This window comes from Tupaia chinensis, unplaced genomic scaffold (assembly GCF_000334495.1).
Source record: "Tupaia chinensis unplaced genomic scaffold, TupChi_1.0 Scaffold000378_1, whole genome shotgun sequence".
NCBI lineage: Eukaryota > Metazoa > Chordata > Mammalia > Scandentia > Tupaiidae > Tupaia > Tupaia belangeri.
In genome coordinates this window covers 57,708-64,667 of record NW_006159880.1, presented here as the reverse complement: position 1 = coordinate 64,667, position 6,960 = coordinate 57,708, and the positions used below count along the sequence as shown (strand labels likewise).

The 6,960-nt window shown below is 38.6% G+C and overlaps 2 pseudogenes; both read right to left on the bottom strand.

Annotated features, from left to right (window-relative positions):
- Positions 1 to 4,303: 4,303 nt before the first annotated feature.
- Positions 4,304 to 5,276, bottom strand: LOC106735405 (zinc finger protein 717-like; annotated as a pseudogene).
- Positions 5,277 to 5,292: 16 nt separating this feature from the next.
- LOC114008739 (zinc finger protein 717-like) lies at positions 5,293 to 6,772 on the bottom strand (annotated as a pseudogene).
- Positions 6,773 to 6,960: the final 188 nt, after the last annotated feature.

The following is a 6,960-nucleotide window of genomic DNA, read 5'->3' as shown; positions in this document are numbered from 1 at the left end:
GTAACTTTTTATTTACCTCCTGAAAAAAAAGGTTGTTCTACTGTAACCAAGGTAGCTTTTAGATATCATTGAAAGTAACTTTTCCATTCAGTTTTCCTGGTTCTAGAAGCAGCTTTTTTATGCATATGAACATGCCATTTAGAAATTTCAAAGGACTCCCATTTTTGCCAATGAAGATTGGGGTCACTGCAACTTTTGTGGGCCCATTTTCCTAAGTACTTGCAAGGTGGGACAACAAAGGCCTCACACACAAAACCAGGTTCAGCTGTCCCTTACAGGAAACTGCTTGTGATGAGTGATTTCTTACAACTTAAAAGCTTTTTCAAAAGTGACTAAAAATGAAGGAAGTCTATTGGGTCAAAATATACTGAACATGGTTATTGCTCAAGGTCTTAACCTTGAGTATATTCGATCCATTCGGTGTCTAAATATTCTATACACTAGGTGGCAATAAAATGCTCAGAATACCAAGTGATAGGTGTCGAGTATCTTTCAGGCTGAGCAAAAAAATTTTTTTAATATTCTAGTGAGTTTCTATAAGATTGCTTCATATGAGAGAAACGTCTCAGACAATCCTAAATGGTTTGTAGTTTTCTAGGGACATTTTTCAGGACAGGGAAAGCAACCGACTTAACCTGTAGTTAGAGATAACATATTATGGATCTTTAAAATTTCAAACTAAGACTTTTGCTTACAATTAAAACATGCTGAAGTTTTCTTCTAAGGCACATGCTAGGCCTCTAATCCAATGAAAATTATGCACCAATGAACCATAATTTGGTCTCTCAGAAAAGGTGGACAAGATCACAAAATATGTTGAGATAAAATTTGTTCTGGCAACAACTTGCCATATAATTTTTGTTATGAGTCTTTCATAGAAACTTTAAAATACTTTTCAAAAGTGAACAAATTTAGAAGATGGGAAGACTGTCAAGTCAATGTGTACCGAGAAGATGGTGAGGGTGAACAACATTCTGCTAATAGTAAGACATCAGTATCTTCTTCTATTTAGCAGACATGAGCCATAATTGATTCAGGTCTTAACCTGTTACTGGAATAACATTGCTGATTATTTTGTCATTATATGTATCACTTTAAATAGCACCATAGATTATATATCTTTATATGCTGGTGTTTTTAGTATTTTTATTTATTTTCATAAAATATATTCTATATAAAATTGATCTTTTCTCTCAAGATTCTAGGACCATCACCACCATCCATCTTCATGATTCCTTGCATCTTGTAAAACTAAACAGTCAACAACTATTATTACACAATAAAGTCAAATCTTTCCAGTCCTCTCACCTGACTCAACCTCTGGCAAACCATCAATCATTCTGTATTTATTATCAGTACTCTGGACACCCCATGACTGTTTTTACTGTGGAAAACAGTCCAAAAAAGTTTGAAATCTATTTAAAGAAATCGATTCAAAGACACTGGTTAAAGCGGGGTGAGAAAAGCTTTATTTTAGACCATCATCATAAGCTTATGGTCCACAGAAATGGGAGTTTCAGTGGGGAAGAGAAAATTGGGCTCAACTTCAAATACAACATGGGCAGTGGAAATTCACAGATGAGGAGCAGTGTGATGAAAAATGACTAAAGAAACATTAGGAATATGAGAGATTCTGGGGGTGGTGGACAATAAAAACCTAATCACTTATTAAAAGTGTTGTGATATTTGGTGTGGGGCTTCTTGCTAAACTACTTTAGCATGGTTATTTACTCAAAATAGATCTTACAAGGAAGTATGCAGAAGAAACTGAAAGATCGAGAGGCCTGACTAAAGTTTTATCAAGGCAAAACTTTGACACATTTTTACCATATCCAAGTATATGCAATTTAGTACTGTTCAATATGTTCATATTACTGGGCAACCACTCCAGTCAGTTTTACAAGATGGAAAGAGTCATACAGATAGCAGTGATATTTGCTAGACAATGTGAGTGCACACAGTAAATCTGGTCATCTCACTTTTTACATTGTAGCACATATGGACTTCTACCAGCCTTTTCTTGTCACCACTGACCAGCTACCTTACATCCTACCCAGCATAGTTTGGTTTGTTCTACCTGAGTCATGATGTTGAGCAAACCAAAACCAAAACCAGCCGATTACCAATTCACCTTGGGTTGCATTTCTGGACCAATGGGTGTTGTGCCTCTGAACCTCATGGCTAACGCTGTACACAAAAACTGTGATCAACATCCAAAGATGATCTTGGAGATTTTATAACCACCCAGGACTATGTTGTTCCTCAACACACTCAAAACATTCGCATGCCTCCTGTCTAACCTAGATCAGTTCCACTCTCAAAGTAAACTTGGACATTTTACCAGGGGTACACTTGCAGAGCACTCTTAGTACATATGAGTAGTTCACAGGCTCCAAAACGACTTAGAATTTTTTTGTTTTGTTTTATTTTGTTTGGCCTTTATGGTATATTTCATTATTTTTAATTTATTTTTAATTTAAATTTATTTTATACATTTAATCCCTATACATCCCTTAGCTTGTAAGTTGAATTTATCCAAAATGAACATACTTCCCATCAGAACAGTTGAGGATACAAAACACATTATCATCAACACATTATAATTCATTTCTATATCACAAAAATGCCTGCCTATTTTCCTCACGCTGTCCCCTTTCTCCCGTCCTCTTCGCACATTGTCTCTAGCACCTATAACCATTTTCAATGCTTTTATGTCCTCTAATCTATCAGTTTCCGCTATGTGTTGAAACACTTTTTTTTTTTTTACAAACCCCAATTAATTTAAACCCCTATTGAAATCATGAGTTAACCTCACTATCTTTAATTCCAATTAAACATTGAACATTTCTTCTAATTGTCTGTCACCCTTTCCTTATTTGTAATTCTTTGAGGAATGATAAACCAGGCCCCCTTATCCTTAATGCATTGTCTTACTTAATCCCTCGTGCTGTAAGTAACTAATCTTCCATTGCTACCTCTGACCCTTCCTCCTGCAGATGCCCTCTTCAGCCCACTGAGGCTCTGGCATCCTGCACCAGGTCTCCATCTCTGTCCATTGCCCCTGAGTGCCCTCTTATTCCACTCTCCGCTGGTAGCCTGCATCTGGCCAGCTTGCCCATCCCCATACAAGGTCTGCTCCAGCTCTGACACTCCTTCCCACACCTCTACCTATTAATGCCCTTGCGGACTGCTTCCTTGCTTTTCGTACCTAATAGCTCTAGAACTGAATTGTTCCAGAAGGCAAGGACTAAGACTGAAGGCAAGCTCTAGGACTAAATTGTTCCAAACTTTTTAGATTTTCTTAGGGCATTTTACAGGTGCTATTTCTGGCATCTTAAGTAATGAGATCTTACCTGAATCGACTGATAGAAGAACTCAGCATACCCAGACATGTGCCCAGCCACAGGCGGCATGTAGACATGAATTCCTGCTCAGCAGTAGTCTCTCTTTCTCTTCCTGTCCATTAGCACAAGAAACCAGGCAGTGGGGAATTGGAAAGATCCTCCTTTACTTCTAATGAGCATTAAGTTAGTGGAATGACTACAAAGAAGGCTACTTAAGTAAGTTTTAGATCTTCTAAAAGTCTTTGTATCTAACTGAGTTTCCACTCAAATGAATCATTCAAGTATGGGATTGGAACTCAGTTTTTCTAATTACTATTTTAAATTGCCAGAAGGTGTGTGTTCTTGCCAGAAATGGAGACAGAGACAGAGGGAGAAAGTAACTCCCTCAACCCCTTGTAGTGGAGTGTGATTATGCCATAATCCCTTCTCCCCCATTTCTCTATCCTGTTGGGATTTTGGGCATGCATGCATATGTGTCAGGCATGTTTTTCAAGCCATACAGGCTGGGATTTGAACTGCGGTTAGCCATATGGAATCCAGTTCCCTTAACCACTAGCCCGTGGGCCAGCCTGGGATTTAGCTTTTTAAAGAGCTTCTTGGCTACCCCAGTTATCTTAGCCATCTCCTCATTGTTTCCAGGGTGTGGTATAAAAATATGTCATTTTTGCACAAGAGATGCTAATACAACCAGAGGCATGTGGGACTTTTTTACTTTTTGTGACTTTATCCTTTTGATGTAGGGAATCCCACCCACAGTATGCGCAGGCTCTGGAACATCCACTACAATAACATCTGATGGCTGCTCTGCTTTGAAGAGTGTTTTAGGAACAGGAGAGTGTATATTTTCTTTTTTCTTTTCTCCTTCTCTCCCCACCCCCCAATTAATAGCAACAGATATTTATAAGTTTTGAAATTTCCTAGGGATAAATTTGTGAGTACTCACATGTACAGTAAGATGTGCCTTTTGGGAAAACAGTTTTTATTACATTGTTCACAATCATAGGGTTGCTCTCCTGTGTTGAGTTCTTTGATGTACAGTGAGGGTACATTTCCAGGAGAATATTTTCCTTCAATGTTCACATTCATAGGGCTTCTCTCCTGTGTGAGTTCTCTCATGCGTAGTGAGATGTGACATCTGGGAGAATGTTTTCCTACATTGCTCACATTTATAGGGTTTGTCTCCTGTATGCGTTCTACTACGAACAGTGATGCTGTGACTTCTGGGAGAACATTTTTGTACATTGTTCACATTCATAGGGTTTTACTCCTCTGTGCGTTCTCCAATGCCTAGTGAGAACTGACTTGCAAGAGAACGTTTTCCTACATTGTTCACATTCATAGGGTTTTACTCCTCTGTGCGTTCTCCAATGCCTAGTGAGAACTGACTTGCAAGAGAACGTTTTCCTACATTGTTCACATTCATAGGGTTTTACTCCTCTGTGCGTTCTCCAATGCCTAGTGAGAACTGACTTGCAAGAGAACGTTTTCCTACATTGTTCACATTCATAGTTCTCTCCTGTGTGAGTTCTCTTATGTACAGTTAGGTACCCATTGCTGGACAATATTTTCCCACATTGTTCACATTCATAGTTCTCTCCTGTGTGAGTTCTCTTATGTACAGTTAGGTACCCATTGCTGGACAATATTTTCCCACATTGTTCACATTCATATGGTTTTTCTCCTGTGTGCGTTCTCCAATGCATAGTGAGAACTGACTTGCAGGGGAACCTTTTCCTACATTATTCACATTTATAGGTCTTCTCTCTTGTGTGCATTCTCTTATGTACAGTTAGGTACCCCTTGCTGGAGAATGTTTCCCCACATTGCTCACATTCATAAGGTTTTTCTCCTGTGTAAAATCTCTGATGGTCAATGAGATGTGACTTCCAGGAGAACATTTTCCTACATTGTTCACATTCATAGGTCTTCTCTCCTGTGTGAGTTCTCTTATGTACAGTTAGGTTCCCCTTGCCGGAGAATGTTTTTCCACATTGTTCGCATATATAGGGATTTTATCCTGTGTGAATTCTCTGATGCTCAGTGAGATGTGACTTCCAAGAGAACATTTTCTACATTGTTCACATTCATAGGGCTTCTCTACTCTGTGAGTTCTCTTATGTACAGTTAGGTTCCCCTTGCTGGAGAATGTTTTCCCACATTGTTCACAATCATAGACTTTTTTTTTCCTGTGTGAGTTCTCTGATGCACAATGAGATGTGACTTCTGGGAGAACCTTTTCCTACATTGTTCACATTCATAGGGCTTCTCTCCTGTGTGAATTCTCTTATGTACAGTAAGGTTGTGCTTGCGATAGAATGTTTTCCCACATTGTTCTCATTCATAGGGTTTTTCTCCTGTGTGTGTTCTCCCATGCCTAGTGAGAACTGACTTGCAGGAGAAACTTTTCCTATATTGTTCACATTCATACGGCTTCTCTCCTGTGTGAGTTCTCCAATGATTAGTGAAGTCTGACTTGCAGGAGAACATTTTCCCACATTGTTCACACTCATAGGGTTTTTCTCCTGTGTGTGTTCTCCAATGCTTAATGAGAACTGACTTGCAGGAGAAACTTTTCCTACATTGTTAACATTCGTAGGGCTTCTCTCCCGTGTGAGTTCTCTTATGTACAGTTAGGTACCCCTTCCTGGAGAATGTTTTCCCACATTGTTCGCAATCATAGACTTTTTTTCCTGTGTGAATTCTCTGATGCACAATGAGATGTGACTTCTGGGAGAACATTTTCCTACATTGTTCACATTCATAAGGTTTTTCTCCTGTGTGTGTTCTCCAGTGCATAGTGAGAACTGACTTGAAGGAGATCCTTTTCCTACATTGTTCACATTCATAGGGCTTCTCTACTCTGTGAGTTCTCTTATGTACAGTTAGGTTCCCCTTGCTGGAGAATGTTTTCCCACATTGTTCACAATCATAGACTTTTTTTTTCCTGTGTGAGTTCTCTGATGCACAATTGATAGAATGTTTTTCCACATTGTTCACATTCATAGGGCTTCTCTTCTGTGTGAATTCTCTTATGTACAGTTAGGTTGTGCTTGTGATAGAATGTTTTTCCACATTGTTCACATTCATAGGGCTTCTCTCCTGTGTGAGTTATCTTATGTAGAGTTAGGTGCCACTTGCTGGAGAATGTTTTCCCACATTGTTCACATTCGTAGGTTTTCTTTCTTGTATGAATTTTTCAATGTCTACTAAAGACTGACTTGAAACTGAAAGATTTTCCTCATTCCCCACATTCATAGGATTTCTCTCCAGTGTGAGTTGTCTCATGCACAGTGAAGTATGACTTCTTGTAGAACATTTTTCCACATATTTTATTTTCACAGGTTTTCTCTCCTATGTGACTCCTTTGATGTACGTTGAGGTCTGAATTCTGGGAAAATGTTTTCTTACATTGTTTATGCTCATAGGGCTTCTCTCTTGTATAAATATTCAGACAGTCAGAAAAGGCTGTATTCAGACACAATAAGTTCATATATTGTTCTATCTACAAATTTTCTCTCCAGTAAGAGTTGTCTCATGTATAACAACAGTTAAAAGCTTTGGTAATTTATACACATTATAAGGGTTTACTTCTCTGTTCTTTCTCTGGTTATCATAA